The sequence below is a fragment of the Cucurbita pepo genome, chromosome 6 (genome assembly GCF_057944985.1).
Source record: "Cucurbita pepo subsp. pepo isolate OVF chromosome 6, ASM5794498v1, whole genome shotgun sequence".
NCBI lineage: Eukaryota > Viridiplantae > Streptophyta > Magnoliopsida > Cucurbitales > Cucurbitaceae > Cucurbita > Cucurbita pepo.
In genome coordinates, this window is record NC_141803.1 from 16,910,754 (window position 1) to 16,930,915 (window position 20,162).

The window sequence follows — 20,162 nt, forward strand, 5'->3', positions numbered from 1 at the left end:
CGTAGCGTTCAACATCATTAAGGAGAAGACAATGTCAGATCTGTTGAAGACGATGTGAAGTATGTATGAAAAATCGTTGGCTATGAACATGGTGTATTTGATGCGGAGATTGTTCAATCTACAAATGTCTGAAAGTGGATCTGTTGCTGATCATATAAATGAGTACAACATGATTGTAAGTCAATTGAGTTATGTGGAAATTAATATTGAGGATGAAATTGAAACACTGATTCTGATGTCAACTTTACCCGAGTCGTGGGATACTGTTGTTATCGTGACCAACAGTTCCCGAGGATCTGAGAAACTGAAGTTCGATGAAATCTGAGATGTAGTTCACAACGAAAGTATTCGCAAACAAGAAATTGAGGATTCTTCTCATAGTGCACTCAGCATTGACCAAAGGGAAAGAAGTAGATCAAAGGGCCCAAACAAAGGTTGATCAAAATCAAAGAACCTTGAAAATTTTCGAAACAGACCAAACGTGATGTGTTGGAGTTTTGGAGAAAAAGATCACTTTCGGACCGATTGTACAAGACTAAAGAGGAAGCAGAATCACAAATCCAAGAATGATAATAATTCTATAAATTCAGCAAAAGATATTGGGGATATTATAATCCTCCGCGTGAACAGTCCGATTGAATCCTAAATTTTTTATTCCGGAGCATCTTTTAATTCATCTCCAAATAAAGAGTTGTTTCGAAATTTCAATTCTTGAAATTTTGAGAAGGTGTATCTTGTCGACAACAAAAATTTGGTGATTGAAGAAAAATGGGATGAAAGCATACAAACTCCAGTAGAAAATTAGTGGGCATTAAAGGATGTCAGATATATTCTTGGTCTCAAAAAGAATATGATCTCTATTGGTCAGTTGGACAGCACAGGTTATGCAACCAAGTTTGGAAACAACTCATGGAAGGTGAAGGGTGTCATGGTGGTAGCATGTTACACAAAATCTGGAACCCTATACACCACTGCAGGATGTATAAACATGACTGCCGTTGTTGAAAGTGCTTCCAATTCAAGTCTATAACACAATAGATTTGGACATATGAGCGTCAAAGGAATGAAGATGCTGACTGTGAAAGAAGTTTTAGAAGACCTAAAATTTGTTCATATGGGTCTTTATGAGAGCTTCGTTATGGACAAACAAAAACGAGTTAGCTTCACAAAGGCTGTTAGAGAACCAAAGAAAGTATGATTGAAAATGGTCTATACAGACATTTGGGGACCATCACCAGTTTCACACTCGGTGAATAGGTATGAGTTTATTTCCTGAAACACAAGTCAGATGTGTTTGCCACCTTAAGGATGTGGTAAGCTGAAGTTGAAAATCAGACTAGCTTGAATATCAAATGCTTGAGGTCTGTCTTTTTTGTCAAGATATATTATTCGAAGTCTAAAAAATCAGATCGTGACTTCTAATATCATGCGTAATTTCTATGGTTTACCTTTTTTCCAAGTTTTCTAACATATTATAAGGTCCGTACTCTTTTCTTTTTTTTTTTTAATTTTTTTATTTAAACCCTACCAACATGTGGGCAAGAGCCACTTTTTTTTAAACCCTACCCTCAATCTTTATCTGAGTTGTGGTTGAAGTCATTGCATCTCTCTCAAAGTCAAAGATTTGACTTTTTTACGGACTAAACGAGAAGGTTCGCCACAAAAGTAAGGAAAGGAATTACAATACAACAAAGACAAACCACTCCAAGCATAAGAATTCCTAAATGAGGCATTTAGCAGCCAAACTCCCAATAAATAACTATGTGATAAGGATGCAATGGCAATGCACATGGTTACTGTTAATAACCATACACAAATCCTATTTTTTAAAGGCAATGGACCTATAATGAACATAATCACACATATTGATGCAAGAATGAGACAGAATTTGTAATCAAGCAAGTAGTGTAATAGTTTTCTTGGTATGAAGCTGGGTAGGCCATTACTGCAGTTCCTGCCATGAAAGTTCTCAAAGTATTGCTACTGTGAAACGAACTATGAAAAGTGCTATTGGAGTTGTAAGGAATATCTTCTTGCCAAACACCGCCGGGAGGGTTGATTGCACCTTGAAAAGCCACTGTTGTATTAATCGTTGCCACCAACACCATTGTACCTTGCACTTCATGAAACCAATTACCTTTGTATTCAAGTTTCGTTTTCAACGAACTTTTCGTTGAGTTTTGGGGCAGTGGTGATGTCGATAACCCATCATAACATGGTTCTTCAATTTCGTTTGGCGATCCCTTCTCATTTGATGTAGCACAAGGTTTTTTGTAGTGTTTGTTCCCTGGATAGACAATAAATATTGTATAATCTGCACAATTTGAATTCAATTTGTTTATATCATAATAAAACTTTTTAATACCTAATTTGTAAGCTAATAAATAGACCAGCTCGATCATCTTGACTATTCTTTTTGTAACAGCTACAAACCACTGCTAGCATATATTGTCCACTTTGGCTCGTGATGCTTCCTCGTCAGCCTCATGGTTTTAAAATGTGTCTTGGTCATGTCAAGGAGTTGAAGAGGTTTATTGGATTCCTAGACCAACTATGTTGCTTAACACGAGCTTTTGGCTCCAGATTACTCTATTCTAACTACTCGACTCTTTCTTTAGTCTTAGAGTAATAGGGTCTAGACCCTCTTAATGTCACCACGATCCTAAGGTGCTTAGTCTAGTGTACGCATCTTGACCTAAGTCATCGCATAACCAACCTAACTCTTATACCCTAGCTTTGTGTAGATAAACACGCTAGATAGGGAGAACACTCTGTCAAACACCTGCAGCTAACACATACTGTATCATGCACAATATATGCAAACAAGCTCAATGGGAAGATAATATACATAAATAAATCTGGAGCACAAATCACAATAGGTCATCCTTTTTTCTCACAGATTAGGGTGGTGTAGTGGAAGTGTGGTGGACTCATAACTCACAGGTTTGAGGATCGAAACTTTGCCCTAATAAAAAAGAAGAGGTTTAAAATTTGAATATACAAGATTCAATTCTTAATCCCATGACTCCTATACTTTACAGATTGCCCACCACTACATTGCTCATTACATATTCAAGCCTCACATTTTCTGATTCCTTGACTCTTTCTTTAGTTTTGGAGTCATAAGGTCAAGCCCCTCTTAATGTCGATCCTAAGGTGCTTAGTCTAGTGTAAGCATCTTGACTTAAGTCATTGTATAACCAACATAACTCTTATACCCTAGTTTTTTTTGTAGATAAACATGCTAGATAGGGAGAACACACAGTCAAACACCTGCAGCTAACACATACTGTATCATGCACAATACATGCAAACAAGCTCAATATGAAGATAATATCTATAAATAAACCTCGAGAACAGATAACAATAGCTAATCTTGTTTTCTAACAAATTAGAGTGGCGCAGCGGAAGTATGGTGGGCTCTGATAGAGGAGAAAGATTTTAAAATTAATTGAAGTGCATACAAATTAATGCTAACATATATTATCTACTTTGGCCCGTTATGCATCGTCGTCGTCAGCGTCGTCGTCAGCGTCACAGTTTTAAAATGTGTCTTGGTCATGTCATGTCTAGGAGTTGAAGAGGTTTATTGGATTGGATCGGGCTCGAATGGAAGATAATATCCATAAATCAACCTTGACTTCAAAATTTATAAACAAAACAATTTTACAAGTTCCTTATCAAAATTTTATATTTTAAGAGCATGTAAATATAAATTAATTCATACAAGATTCTTAATCCATGACTCCGAAGCTTAAGGAATGGTTGTCCACCACTAGTTACGTATGCTAGCCTCACATTTTAAAACGTTGACCATTTTACCTCCCCATTCTATGCCGAGTCTCACTATAAAAAATATCAGGTCTATAATGGGATTCAAACCCAAGCCTTTTCGGAACAGTACCTGAAACTGGAAACTTAGACTAGCTTTGTAATCTTGACTATTTTTTTATTTGTAACATATACAAATTACTTCTAGCATATATAATCCACTTTGGCCCGTTATGCATCGTCGTCACCTTCACGGTTTTAAAATGCATCTTGGTCATGTCTTGGAGTTGAAGAGGTTTATAGGATTCCTAGGCTAGCTAGGTTGCTTAACACAAGCTTTTGGTTCCAGGTTACTCTATTTTGACACCTTGACTCTTTCTTTAGTCCTGGAGTAATAGAGTCTATTTCCTCTTAACGTCGCCACGATCCTAAGGTGCTTAGTCTAGTGTATGCATCTTGACCTAAGTCATCGTATAACCAACCTAACTCTTACACCCCCAACTTTGTGTAGATAAACACGCTAGATAGGTTGAACACACTGTCAACCACCTGGAGCTAAAACATACTTTATCATGCACAATACAAGCAAACAAGCTCAACTGGAAGATAGTATCCATAAATCACCCTAGAGCATAGATCACAATAGCTCATCCTCTTTTCTAACAAATCAGAGTGGCGCAGCAGAAGCGTGGTGGGCCCATAACTCGTTATGCAACACAAGGAGCATAAGGATCATTAACTCTCAAACAAGTACCTTAGACCTGCTCGGCATATTTATTCACTTTGGCCCATTATAGGTTTATTGCATTCCTAGCTACACGAGCTTTTGATTCCAGGTTACTCTATTTTGACTCCTCAACTCTTTCTTTAGTTCACTCTATTTCGTCATAAATCACCTTGGAGCACAGATCACAATAGCTCATCCTCCTTTCTATCAAATTAGAGTGGCAGCGGAAGCGTGGTGGGCCCATAACCCACAGGTCCCAGGATCGAAACCTGGCTCTAATAGAGAAGAAAGACTAAAAAGTGATACATATTGCCATTTGTTGCAACACAAGGAGCATAAGGATCATGAACTCTCAAACAATGTACTTTAGACCTACTCGGCCTATTTATTCACTTTCGCCCGTTATAGGTTTATTGCATTCCTAGCTACACGAGTTTTTGACTCCCCAACTCTTTCTTTAGTTCACTCTATTTCGTCATAAATCACCCTGGAGCACAGATCACAATAGCTCATCCTCCTTTCTAACAAATCAGAGTGGCGCAGCGGAAGCGTGGTGGGCCCATAACCCACAGGTCCCAGGATCGAAACCTGGCTCTGATAGAGAAGAAAGACTAAAAAATGATACATATTGACAGTCCTTGCAAAACAAGGATCATTAACTCTCAAACAAGTCCTTTAGACTTGCTTGGCCTATTTATTCGCTTTGGCCCGTTATGGGTTTATTGCATTCATAGCTACACGAGCTTTTGATTCCAGGTTACTCTAACCTAGCTCTAATGCAGAAGACAAGACATTAATATTGATAGATAAAACAGTTTTACGCCGCCCACCGCTACATTTCTCACTACATATGCAAGCCTCACATTTTAAATGTTGTGCATTATAATACCCTCTCCAATCTTTGCCCCGCCCACCGCTACATTGCTCACTACATATGCAAGCCTCACATTTTAAAATGTTGTGCATTATACCTCTCCAATCTTTCCCAAATCTCACACTAAAGAATATCATGTCAAGAATGGGATTTGAACCCATGCCCTTTCGGACCAGTACCTGAAACTGGCGCCTTAGACCAACTCGGCCATCTTGACTATTTATATTTTTGCAACAGCTACAAATCGCTGCTAGCATATATTATCCACTTTTAGGTACTGATGCATCGTCGTCAGTCTCACGGTTTTAAATGCAACTTGATCATGTCTAGGAGTTGAAGAGGTTTATTGGATTCCTAGGCCAGCTAGGTTGCTTCACACAAGATTTTGGCTCCAGGTCACTCTATTCTGACTCTTCGTCTCTTTCTTTAGTTTTGGACTCGTAGGGTCTAGACCCTCTTAATGTCGCCACGATCCTAAGGTGTTTAGTCTAGTGTACGCATCTTGACCTAAGTCATCGTATAACCAACCTAACTTTTACACCCTAGCTCTGTGCAGATAAACAAGCTAGATAGGGAGAACACACTGTCAAACACCAGGAGCTAACACATACTGTATCATGCACAATACAAGCAAACAAGCTCAACGGCAAGATAACATCCTTAAATCACCCTGGAGCACAGATCGCAATAGCTCATCCTCCTTTCTAACAAATTAGAGTGTCGCAACGGAAGCGTGGTGGGCCTATAATCCACCTGTCCCTAGATTGAAACTTGGCTCTAATACCGAAGAAAGACTTCAAAATTGATAGACAAAATTTGACACTTCAAAATTGATAGACAAAATTTGACTACTATCTTTTTCAAAAGACATCTATCTGAAAATATATATTATATTAGATAGGGCGGCGTTCCCAACCCCTTTTATCTAACGGAATAAAAACGTGACTCTTTCTTTAGTCCTGGAGTAATAGAGTCTATTTCCTCTTAACATCGCCACGATCCTAAGGTGCTTAGTCTAGTGTATGCATCTTGACCTAAGTCATCGTATAACCAACCTAACTCTTACACCCCCAGCTTTGTGTAGATAAACACGCTTGATAGGGAGAACACACTGTCAAACACCTGGAGCTAATACATACTCTATCGTGCACAATACAAGCAAACAAGATTGGAATCTGGCTGTGAAAGAGAAAATTATTTTATAATGACATTTAAAATTTGAAAGGAAGAGCGTGTGATATGACTCCTAAGCTTTATAGATTGCCGCCCACCATCGATACATTGCTTATTAAAAATGGGATTCAAACCCATGCCCTTTCAAAAAGCTTTTGGGTCTAGATTACTCTTTATTGACTCCTCGACTCTCTCTTTATTCCTGGAATGTCTAGGAGTTGACGAGGTTTATTGGATTCCTAGGCCAGCTAGGTTGCTTAACACGAGCTTTTGGTTTCAAGTTACTCTATTTTAACTATTCGACTCTTTCTTTAGTCCTCGAGTAATAGGGTCTATTTCCTCTTAACGTAGCCACGATCCTAAGGTGCTTAGTCTAGTGTACGCATCTTGACCTAAGCCATTATATAACCAACCTAACTCTTACATCCTAGATCTGTGTAGATAAACACGCTAGATAGGAAAGCGAAGTGTTGTGGGCCCATAACTCACAGGTCCCAGGATTGAAACCTGGCTCTGATAGAGAAGAAAGACTAAAAAATGATACAATGACTTTTGTTGCAACACAAGGATCATTAACTCTCAAACAAGTACCTTAGACCTGCTCGGCCTATTTATTCACTTTTGCCCGTTATAGGTTTATTGCATTCCTAGCTACACGAGCTTTTGATTCCAGGTTACTCTATTTTGACTCCTCAACTCTTTCTTTAGTTCAATCTATTTCGTCATAAATCACCCTGGAACACAGATCACAATAGCTCATCCTCCTTTCTAACAAATCAGAGTGGCGCAGCGGAAGTGTGGTGGGCCCATAACCCACAAGTCCCAGGATCGAAACTTGGCTCTAATAGAGAAGAAAGACAAAAAAATGATACATATTGACATTTGTTCCAACACAAGGATCATAAGGATCATTAACTCTCGAACAAGTACCTTAGACCTGCTCGGCCTATTTATTCACTTTGGCCCGTTATAGGTTTATTCCATTCCTAGTTACACGGGCTTTTGATTCCAAGTTACTCTATTTTGACTCCTCAACTCTTTCTTTTAGTTCACTCTATTTCGTCATAAATCACCATGGAGCACATATCACAATAGCTCATTCTCCTTTCTATCAAATCAGAGTGGCGCAGCGGAAGCGTGGTGGACCCATAACCCACAGGTCCCAAGATTGAAATTTGGCTCTGATAGTGAAGAAAGATTAAAAAATGATACATATTGACATTTGTTGCAACACAAGGATCATAAGGATCATTAACTCTCAAACAAGTACCTTGGACTTGCTCGACCTATTTATTCACTTTGGCCCGTTATAGGTTTATTGCCTTCCTAGCTACACGAGCTTTTGATTCCAGGTTACTCTATTTTGACTCCTTTTTCTTTAGTTCACTCTATTTCGTCATAAATCACCCTGGAGCACAGATCACAATAGCTCATCCTCCTTTCTAACAAATCAGAGTGGCGCAGTGGAAGCGTGGTGGACCCATAACCCACAGGTCCCAGGATCGAAACCTAGCTCTGATAGAGAAGAAAGATAGTGTGTTGCAACACAAGGATCATTAACTCTCAAACACGTACCTTAGACCTGCTTGGCCTATTTCGCTTTGGCTTGTTATTGGTTGATTGCATTCCTACACGAGCTTTTGATTCCAGGTTACTCTATTTTGACTCCTCAACTCTAGTTCACTCTATTTCGTCATAAATCACCCTGAAGCATAGATCACAATAGCTCATCCTCCTTTCTAACAAATCAGAGTGGTGCAGCGGAAGCGTGGTGGACCCATAACCCATAGGTCCCAAGATCGAAACCTGGCTCTGATAGAGAAGAAAGATGAAAAAATGACAACAACATTTGTTGCAACACAAGTATCATTAACTCTGCTAGCATTCCTAGCTACACGAGCTTTTGGTTCCAGGTTACTCTATTATGACTCCTCAACTCTTTCTTTAGCTCACTATATTTCATCATAAATCACCCTGATGCACAGATAACAATAGCTCATCCTCTTTTTTAACAAATCAAAGTGGCGCAGCGGAAGCGTGTTGGGCCCATAACCCACAGGTCCCAGGATTGAAACCTGGCTCTAAAAGAGAAGAAAGACTAAAAAATGATACATATTATAACATTCCTTGCAACACAAGCTTGGCCTAGTTATTCACTTTGGCCCGTTATAGGTTTATTGCATTCCTAGCTACACGAGCTTTTGATTCCAGGGTACTCTATTTTGACTCCTTAACTCTTTCTTTAGTTCACTCTATTTCGTCATAAATCACCCTGGAGCACAGATCACAACTCTTTCTTTAGTTCACTCTATTTCGTCATAAATCACCCTGGAGCACAGATCACAATAGCTCATCCTCCTTTCTAACAAACCAGAGTGGCGCAGCGGAAGCGTGGTGGGCCCATAACCCATAGGTCCCCAGATCAAAACCTTGCTCTGATAGAGAAGAAAGACTAAAAAATAATATGTATTGACAGTAGCCCGTTATAGGTTTATTGCATTCCAGGTTACTCTATTTTGACTCCTCAACTCTTTCTTTAGTTCACTCTATTTCGTCATAAATCACCCTGGAGCACAGATCACAATAGCTCATTCTCTTTTCTAACAAATCAGAGTGGCGCAGCAGAAGCGTGGTGGGCCCATAACCCACAGGTCCCAGGATCGAAACCTGGCTCTGATAGAGAAGAAAGACTAAAAAATGACAACAAAGGGGTCTTAAGGATCATTAACTCTCAAATAAGTACCTTAGATCTTTTCGGCCAAAAATGACAACAAAGGGGTCTTAAGGATCATTAACTCTCAAATAAGTACCTTAGATCTTTTCGGCCTATGATACATATTTACATTTGTTGCAACACAAGGATCTTAAGGACCATTAACTCTTTCTTCAGTTCACTCTATTTCGTCATAAATCACCCTGGAGCACGATCACAAATAGTAGCACAGTGGAAGCGTGGTGTGCCCTTAACCCACAGGTCCCATGATCGAAAACTGGCTCTAATAGAGAAGAAAGACTAAAAAATGATACATATGTTGACAGCTTGTTGCAACATAAGGATCATTAACTCTCCCATCTTTGCCGGTCCTCACAATAAAGAATATCATGTCAAGAATGGGATTTGAACCCATGCCCTTTCGGACCAGTACCTAAAACTAGCACCTTAGACCAACTCGGCCATCTTGACTATTTATATTTTTGTAACAGCTACAAATCACTGCTAGCATATATTATCCACTTTTAGGTACTGATGCATCGTCGTCAGTCTCACGGTTTTAAATGCAACTTGATCATGTCTAGGAGTTGAAGAGGTTTATTGGATTCCTAGGCCAGCTAGGTTGCTTCACACAAGATTTTGGCTCCAGGTCACTCTATTCTGACTCTTCGTCTCTTTCTTTAGTTTTGGACTCATAGGGTCTAGACCCTCTTAATGTCGCCACGATCCTAAGGTGTTTAGTCTAGTGTACGCATCTTGACCTAAGTGATCGTATAACCAACCTAACTCTTACACCCTAGCTCTGTGCAGATAAACAAGCTAGATAGGGAGAACACATTGTCAAACACCAGGAGCTAACACATACTGTATCATGCACAATACAAGCAAACAAGCTCAACGGCAAGATAACATCCTTAAATCACCCTGGAGCACAGATCGCAATAGCTCATCCTCCTTTCTAACAAATTAGAGTGTCGCAGCGGAAGCGTGGTGGGCTTATAACCCACATGTCCCTAGATTGAAACCTGGCTCTAATACCGAAGAAAGACTTCAAAATTGATAGACAAAATTTGACACTTCAAAATTGATAGACAAAATTTGACTACTATCTTTTTCAAAAGACATCTATCTGAAAATATATATTATATTAGATAGGGCGGCGTTCCCAACCCCTTTTATCTAACGGAATAAAAATGTTCCCCACCCCTTCCCCTATTTCTAGTCTAAATTGAAATGCTTCACTGACGCTAAAATAGACATCATTACTTGTCATCCACCTTAACTAGGATGGTGATATTTTGTTTTCACTTTCGAATCATAAGTGTAAATAATCCATCTCAAAGTAAGATAGATATTCAATAATGGAGGCAACTCATCAACAACTCGCACAATCTTCCAATATTGCAAACGGAGAAAGCAACGAACTTGGATTAGCCATGTCCTCTATCAAAGAAAGCAAACGATTGCTCTATGAAGCATCATAGATCGAGTCCATTCAAAGCTTAAAGACACTAATTCAAAGCGACCCAAATATCATTCAAAGTTGTTCTAATCTGCTCTTACAACATTGAGACTCCATTGCACGTCTCGGTTTTGCATCGCCACTTTGAACTCACTCGATTTCTTTTAAATCTCATGCCTGAACTTGCTGGAGAAGTTGATGCCCTGCAAAGGAAACCTCTCCACTTAGCTTCTAAAAATGGAACGATCGAGATTGTTCAACCTTTGCTGGAGAAGAACACAAGCACTTGCATGGTTTGTGATTTGAATGGATTGATTCCTCTCCACCATGCATTGATTAATAGAAGAATTGATATCATGCCACTATTGATCAATGCGAGCCCACAATCTTTTTGGATGAAGCTTCACAATGGTTAAACTATTCTTCATTTATGCGTAAAACACAACCGCTTGGACGCTCTTAAGTTGTTGATCATAATGATTGAAGATCCACGTAATTATGGGTTTCTGATCGAACGCGATGTGAATGAAAATACCATTTTTTATTTTTCTATGATGTTAAGAGATATTGAGGGTATGTTATCATAAAAATTTATATATAATTTTGTTATTAACTTTCTATTAATATATATATATTTTTTTTAACTTTTTTTTTTTTTTTGCATTCATTTTCATATTTCTAATTTTGAGCCAAACTTTAAAAAAAAATGAAAAAAATTAAAACTACTTTCATTAGTTTTTATTTAAATCTTTTGGTTGAATTTTGAATATATATAAACAAGTAAATAACATAAGAAAAAAAAAAGAAAAAAAGCATAAAATTTAATGTGTTTTTAAAAAATTAATTTTTTTTCTCATAATTTTTAATGATTTTTTATTTTTCTAAAAGAAAAAAATCTTATTCGTGCAGATAGTAAGATATTTGTTGTCTATCCCGGGAATAAAAACCGGAAAAAAAATACTATGAATAATGAAGAACAATGGAATGACATAAGAAGTTTGTGGAGGAAGAACCTTGAATACAAAGGTGATTAGCTTCAAGAAGTGCAAGGTACAATGATGTTGGTAGCAAGTGTGATCACAACCGTGGTTTTTCAAGGTGCAATCAACCCTCCTGGCGGTGTTTGGCAACAAGACATTCCTTTCAACTCGAATATCACTATTCATCATTCTTTTCATAGTAGCAATACTTTGAAAACATTCATAGCGGGCATTGCAGTAATGGCCTACCCAACTTCATGCCAAGGAAATTATTACACAGCTTATTTGGTCACAAATTCTATCTCATTCTTTGCATCGGTATGTGTGATTATGTTCATTATAGGTCGATTGTCTTTGAAAAATAGGATTTGTTCGTGGTTATTAACAGTAACCATGTGTGTTGCTATTGCCTCCTTATCACATAGTTACATACTCGGAGTTTGGCTCGTAAATGCCTCATTTAGAAATTCGTATGCTTTAGAATTAACGTTTACAATAGCATGGTACATTTTGTTAGCAATGGTGGGAGTGGTTTCTCTTCGTTGTATTGTTATTCATTTCCTTCTTTTGGTGGTGAAGCTTCTCGTGTGGGCAGTAAAAAGGTTGTATCTTTGGCTTTGTGGCATTTAGAGAGATCCAATCACTTAAACCACAACTTAAATAAAGATCGATGGCTATACAAAAATTAGGTTAAGTTGTTTGTTTTATCATACATTTTGGATATGGATTATTCATGGTGGTGTGTGTATTCAGGGTAAGGAAAACATGTTTTATGTATGTTATATTATTTAAATGTTTGTGGTGTAAAATAACTAGAACGGGGTTTGTGACAAGTAAGAAAATTACTTCGATCTTTGAGGCTATCACGACCCAATATTCAAGGCTCGAGAAATCAGATCGCGATGAAAAGAAGAAAATCAAAAAATAAAAAAATAAAAACAAACAATTAAAACCTTAAGCCCTAAAATTGTGCGTGATTTAATATCAAACAATAGGTATTGTTCTAGTTATTTACAAATGGGAAACCGGTGCAAGAAAACCAATACAAACGACAACCCAAAAGAAATACAAAATAACATTGACGCCCCGGGTCGACACCCCTCTGTGATAGAGCAACTCCCTAGTACCTGTCCACCTTCATTGGTACACGAAAAAAGAAAAGGGGAAATGGGTGAGTATAAAATACTTAGTAATCAACCTACCTATAAGCTCTCATCACATCCTTAACCTAATATGTTTCCACAGCGATGTCTACGATGAGCTAATCTATTTGCATATTCCCTCGTCTACTCTTAGAGTAAATTTCCTCCATATAGAATAGTAGCTCCTCAATATACTACTATGTAGTATCTCGTCTACTCTTAGGCGGGTTGTTCTACACACAATAGTATATCTTCAATCAAGTACCTGCATAGTCCCTCGTCCCCTCTCAAGGTGGGTTAACATACACACAATAGTGATTTCTCATGTTATCTACTTATTTAGTCCCTTGTCCCTCTCTAGGTGGGTTATCGTACATACAGTATGTCACTCACTTATGTAGTCCATTGTCCTCTCTCAGGCAGGTTATCATACATACAGTGGTAGCTACTTATATCATCTACTCACGTAGTCCCTCGTCCCCTATCAAGGCAGGTTATGTTCTACCTCTGATAGTGGGTCTTTGGGTCGCTATTTATGTAGTCCCTCATCCCTTATCAGAGCATGTTATATCCTACACATAGTGACTCCCCAATTAGTTTTGTTCACGTTATCGTCAATCTTATGTGTTCTCGTAGTTCACCTTTGTGTCGTGGAGATATATTAGGTTCTAGAGCGTCTAGGTGGATTAGGTCACAACAAACATTTCCAGGTTGCTTGGGGTTAGCTCCTTGTGGCTAAGCCAAATCTTGAGGTACACCTAGGTCTCTAATTGTCGCTCACGATCCCGTCAGTATATTGAAAATATATTGACCTAAGATGTTGTATAACCACTCTTGTTCTACTGCTCTACTCACTCTGATTCATGCATGCTATATCAGAGAGATATTCTATGATCTTTACGCCCATGCTCATTTACTAAGGGGATAATCCTATAGAACAAGTAAACTACCTGAATCTAGCATACAATTTAATCATACAACTCAAACATGCTCAACGGAGAGATAACGTCCATCTAGCACCCCGAGCACATATCACAATATTCCAATCTTCATTCTAGTACACCACAAAGCATTTAATAGAGATGCATTCTCATAAAAGGGCATTTCTGTAATTTTTCTTCACAAACATGCCCACCTATTTAGATTTGCTCATTTAAGTTCTAAACATGCATATTCTAACCACCTAAGTTAAGATAAGTTTGCATGCTAGCAAGTCCTACAATTCCTACATGTATTACTTGGCTATAATTTGTGTCGCTACTTACAAGAATGAAGCTGCTCTCCCTAGCTTGAGTTTCTACATGTTGGAGGCTCTAAATTTCCTAAGATTTCACGAGTGATTTTGAACCAAGTTCAATTAGGATCAGTATCAAAGTTGAGACGAAAAACATTCGAACAACGGTTGAACAGAAAAACATTCGAAAAACATTCGAACAAAGGTTGAACAGGAAAACATTCGAAAAACATTCAACATTTGAAAAATGTAGACATACTAAACACAACTCAACTCATAGGATAAACTAAACTCAACTCAACTCATAGGATAAACTAAACTCAACTCAACTCATAGGATAAACATAGACGTTTTTGCTTTCTAAAAGTAGAAAGCGTTTATCACTTAATTCTAAGAAAGAAAGATTTTTCAATTTTAAGAACAACAAAGAGTCCCATCCTTCACTTTGCCAATGCACCCTCTCTTTCAATATATAATTTTTTTTTCTTTTTTTAGTTAAATCATATTAATTTTAGTTATTAAGAAGTTTAACTTATATGTTTTTACATTTCTAAATGATCTAACTAATACAAATAACATAAATCTAAAAAAAACCTCTTGCACCCAACGTGTCACAATTGCCTTTTCTTGGCAGTTGATGTGGCTATTGTGCGCACTCACTCTCAGCACTGAGTGAGTCAATCCAATTTTTGATCATGTTGCCTATAGTTGGACAATGTATATTCAAGCCTCGGACCCCGATTTGAAATAAGATTTTAGAAAATGGGTAGAGAGATTTTAGAAAAAGAGTTTTGGGAGCAAGAATGTGAGAGAGAGATTGAGAGTAGTGTTATATAGCATGCAATAAAAAAGGCAACAACAATGGCTTAAACATTATATAACTTTTCGGGTATGGAGAATTCGACAACTAGTTGCATCCCCTATAGTACATTTTGAGGCATTTCATTTCTACCAGACGTAGCCATGATTTCGCCGAAACGTCATACTCTTAAAGAAAACAAGAAGGAAATAATACAACATGAAAGCAGTAAAAGAAAGCGGTAAAGTAGTACAAGGCATGGGTTTTGGCATGTAACGGGTATGCGGTCATGGGCAACATGATTTCGACAAGCATGACCATGACACTAACGCATGAATTGAAAGTCTAATTTATAACATGACATTTAATATTAATAATACGTAATCCATGTTCTACACATTAGACCTTTTCAAAGTATGGTCTAGAATATTCAAACATAGAACATATTAATTACAATTCAATTGATTAGGTAACGAATATGAACATAATTCTAAAATTATATTTGCATGCAAAACGTGATTTGAAAGATGAATTTATAATATGATATTTAATATTAATTATACATAACCCATATAATACTCAAAATGGATAGAATAATATTTCTCGTTGATTTTTCATTTTCATGATCTTTTCAAAGACTCTTATATATATTCTTTATATGGGAGAGGAAACGTTTAGAATTCAACTAGGGTTGAAATTTAGAATTAAAAATAAATATTAAATCATGGTTGTAGTTACTTAATTAATTTAAAAAAATGGATTTCCTCGTCAAGTGACATCTTTCTCTTCTTTGATTATATTAATTTCGTTGCAATTACTTAGATTTTAATTAAAAAGTTAAACCTCACGAATTTTTCGTTTAGGAATATATGTTTTGGATAAAAAATTAATTGTATAAAAAACATTCTCTTTCTGTTTACACTAATCTATGAAGCTAGTATTTGATCAGTTACGGAAAAAACAGCTATACGTCAAGGAGAGATGTGACTTTGCAAGAATATGCATCACCTTCCTCGAGCATGTCACCAGGTGTGGAGAAATCAAAATGGATAGCTATAAGATAAATGCAATCCACTATTTGAGAGTCCCCACTTCAATGACTGAACAATCCTTTTTGGGATTAGAAAACGTTGAAGGGTTTTCACGATAATCTGCCCCATTAACAGAAATTTTGAACAAAAACCAATCTTGGTGTGGTCAAACGAGTGTCAAAAGGCCTTCAAAGATCTAAAGGCAACCATGACGGGGGGTCTTGTCCTTGGTTTGGTAGACATCTCTAAGCCTTTCGGAGTATTGATGGATGCATTTGACTTTGTCCTTGGGGGAGTCCTTTTCGAGGAACGCCACCGTATCGCTTATGAAAGCAAAAAGCTCAATAATGCGGAAAGAAAATACACTTTCTCCGGAAAAGAAATGTTTGCCGTCGTCTATTGCCTTGGAGTCTGAAGACAATATCTCTTGGGATCCAACTTCGTAGTGAGAACAGACAATAGTGTCATTTGTCACTTCTTCGATCAATCGAAGCTGACGTCATAGCAAGCTTGGTAGCAACATCATTAAATGAGTTCGACTTGAAGTTCGAGCATAAAATAGGAAAGAGAAACCAAGCAGCTAACACGTTGAGTCGAAAGGGCGAACATGCGGCTCTAAAAATACTCTTTCTCCGAAAAAGAAATGTTTGTCGTCGTCTATTGCCTTGGAATCTGAAGGCAATATCTCTTGGGATCCAACTTCGTAGTGAGAACAGACAACAGTGTCATTTGTCACTTCTTCGATCAATCGAAGCTGACGTCATAGCAAGCTTGGTAGCAACGTCAAGTTAGACTTGTGGGTCGATGCGATGCGCAACATCATAAGGGAGCATTAAACATTCCAAGTCAAAGGGAAAGATCTGAAATCTACCGTGATCGATCCTTCTCCCTATATGAACACGAGCTTCGAACCAATGCCCTTTAGGACTAGTACTTAAAACTAGAACCTTAGACCAACTCAGCCATCTTCACTATCTTTTTATATTTTATTTTGTAACAACTCAAGCCCGCTGCTAGCAGATATTGTCCGCTTAAGCCTGTTACGTATTGCCGTCAACCTCACGATTATGAGGAGTTTTATTAGATTCCTAGGCCAATTAGGTGGCTTAATTCGGGCTTCTAGCTCCAGGTTACTCTATTCTAACTCCATGAAGATCTTTAGTCTCGGAGCACTAGGCTCTAGACCCTCTGACCATTGCTCACGATCCTAACATGCTCAGGCTACTAGAGGCATCCTGATCTTAGTCATGGTCTAGCCAACCTAACTCTAACACCCTAGCTCTATGTAGATAAACACGCTCCACAGGGAGAACACATAATCAAATACCTGGAGCTAACAAATACTATATCATGCACAAAACCTGGAGCTAACAATACTGTATAAACATGAGTACGTTTGGATTCCATCCCTCGAAGTTGTTCCAAGTATCGCCGATAGTTGTTTCCTATTAGAACGTTCATCTCGTTTCGTTAATAACTCAAATTTCTTATTGCCTTAAACAATATAAATTTTAGCTTTGGGATGGTCGAGACAGTGGAATTTGATGAAAAACCCTATATCGAGCCAAGAACCCACATTCTGAGCAGTCAAAACCGTCGAAGCTGAGCTGAATCGACTTAGTTGCGTAACTCGAAGGAGCCATTGATTGTAGACGCGACACGTATCGCTAGTGGGAGGTGACACGTGCAGGTAGCCATTTTTTCCTTCCTCTCTGTTTTCACTCTTTTCTCTCTTGCAGGTTGATATGTGAGGAGCGTGTGAAGGTTTTGACGTGTCGTGGTCGTCAGGGGAAAGCGTGTACAAGGAGGGTGCGAGAATTTCGGCGCCTCACTGGAAATCTCATGCTTTTTCTGGCAACCGATTTTTTTTTTTTTTTTTTTTTGGTGATGTCTATCGTACATAACTATCTACAATAAATAACTATGTATAGTAAATAACTGTACATATAGTAAACTATCTTAATTGTAGTATTGTATTTTTTTGTGTACTCTCTGTAATTTATCATATTAGAAGTCATCAATATAAACTTCTAGCCGTCATGGAGTTACCATATCAATTTTGCCACATATATTTCTCTTTTCATTTTCTCTCTCTTGTTTTTGGTGTTATTGATCTAGATGAGTGTCTAAGTTGTTGATTCTAACAACTAGTATCCAATGAAAAATCAAAGAAACAGAAGGACAGATCTGGAGATGATAATAATTTTTTAAATTTAATTGAATATATTAGGGACGCTCTAATCCTTTGTGTCAACAACCGGGTTGAATCTTAAATTTTGAATTTGGATGCATATTTTCACTCGTCTTCCATGAAGGAACTATTTCAAAATTTCATTTTCTAAAGAAGAATCTAATCTCTATTGGTCAGATGGATAGCACAAATTATATAGCAAAGTTAAAAAGTTGGTAGAAGATTGTGAAGAGTACTATGGTTGTAGCACATGACATAATAATATGAAACAATATACACCATTGTTGGTCGTATAAACATGGCTTGTGACTCAGAGTACTTTAGTTCAAGTCTATGTCACAATAGACTACAACATATAGCGTTAAAGAATAAAGATATATGTTGCGAAAGGAGTTTTAGAGGATAAATGAGTCAGCTCCACAAAAGTTGTCATCAAATAAAATGAACTAGGATTGGAAATGGCCTATATAGGTGTTGAGCACCTCTAATTCCATCCTTTGGTGGATCAAAAAAATAGGATGGATGACCCAAAAAAACGTATGACAAGTCACAAACTTAGGAATTAGAATTTCAAGTCAAAATGAATTTCTTAGACTTAGGTTAGAATAAGTTGTGCATTTGTTTTAAATTTATTTCATTATCATTTTCAATTTCACTTCTAAATTACTTTTCGAACACGTAAGACCATGGCGGTGTTTTCGACGATAAAGTATGTTTATGTTGAAAGTTTATTGTTTAAACGATGATGTTTTAAGAGTTATATTCCGCATATGAACTTAGATTAAGATGATAGTAGCAACTTTAGGTAGCTGAAATCTAGGGTCCTTACATATGTTCTTGTGATTTTTCTAAACATTTTGTTCATTGACCTCATTTTAAATTCCCGTCTCTAAAGCTCTCAATAAAATTCCACAATTTAAAATTTTAAAAGAAAAGGGGAGAGAGTTAATTATTGCCGGGGCTAGAGTGTGATACAATGTACAACTACGGAAACACAAAACGGTTGGATATTTCATTCACTTCGCTGTATTTTCTTACTCTCAATACTACGGGTTATTTTTTACAATACAAATATTTGTATAAGATAACATACACAATGTATTTTCTCAATTGTGAATACACACACCACCACAAATAATCCATATAAAAAATATTTAACCTTTTAACCCTTTCAAAGTCAAAGTTTTGACCTTTTTACTGCCCAAACCAGAAGCTGCACCACCAAAAGAAGAAAGGGAATTATAATACAACAAAGAAAAATCGCTCCCACCGTTGCAAGCGAAATGTACCATGCAATTTTTAAAGCATTAGATTTCCTATATGAGACATTTACCAACTAAACTCCCACCAAGTAGTTTTGTGATAAGGAGGCAATGGCAATGCACATGGTTACCGTTAACATCCATGCACAAATCCTATTTTTCAAAGGCAATCGACCTATGATGAACATAATCACACATATTGATGCAAAGAATGAGATAGAATTTGTAACCAAGTAACCAGTGTAAGAATTTCCTTGGTCTGAAGTTGGGTAGGCCATTACTGCAGTTCCTGCTATCAATGTTTTCAAAGTATTGCTACTATGAAACGAACGATGAATAGTGCTATTGGAGTTGAAAGGAATGTCTTCTTGCCAGACCCCGCCGGGAGGGTTGATTGCGCCTTGAAAAGCCACTGTTGCAATCACCGTTGCCAACAACATCATTGTGCCTTGCACTTCTTGAAACCAATCACCTTTGTATTCAAGGTTCTTCATCCACAAACTTCTTATAAACTTTTTGAGTGTTAGTGATAACGATGGCTTTTTATCGCATTGTTCTTCAGTTCTGCTTGGTGATCCCTTCTCATTTGAGGCAGCACAGTTGTTTGTATGTTTGTTCCCGTTTTTTTTTTCCCGGGATAGACAATAAATATTGTACTATCTGCATAATTTGAATTCAATTTGTTTATATCATAATAGTGTTGAAGATTGTTGGGAAGGAGTCCCACATTGGATAATTTAGGAAATGGTCGTGGGTTGATAAGCAAGGAACACATCTCCATTGGTATGAGGTCTTTTGTGGAA

The 20,162-nt window shown here is 37.4% G+C and overlaps 3 non-coding genes across 3 annotated transcripts; 1 reads left to right on the forward strand and 2 right to left on the reverse strand.

Moving 5' to 3' along the window:
• The first annotated feature begins 5,026 nt into the window (after positions 1-5,026).
• Positions 5,027-5,098, forward strand: TRNAM-CAU (transfer RNA methionine (anticodon CAU)). Its single transcript has one exon. It is a non-coding gene; the product is annotated as a tRNA-Met (tRNA).
• A 410-nt stretch (positions 5,099-5,508) lies between these two features.
• On the reverse strand, positions 5,509-5,589 carry TRNAL-CAG (transfer RNA leucine (anticodon CAG)). The gene has a single exon. It is a non-coding gene; the product is annotated as a tRNA-Leu (tRNA).
• Positions 5,590-9,648: 4,059 nt separating this feature from the next.
• TRNAL-UAG (transfer RNA leucine (anticodon UAG)) lies at positions 9,649-9,729 on the reverse strand. Its single transcript has one exon. It is a non-coding gene; the product is annotated as a tRNA-Leu (tRNA).
• Positions 9,730-20,162: the final 10,433 nt, after the last annotated feature.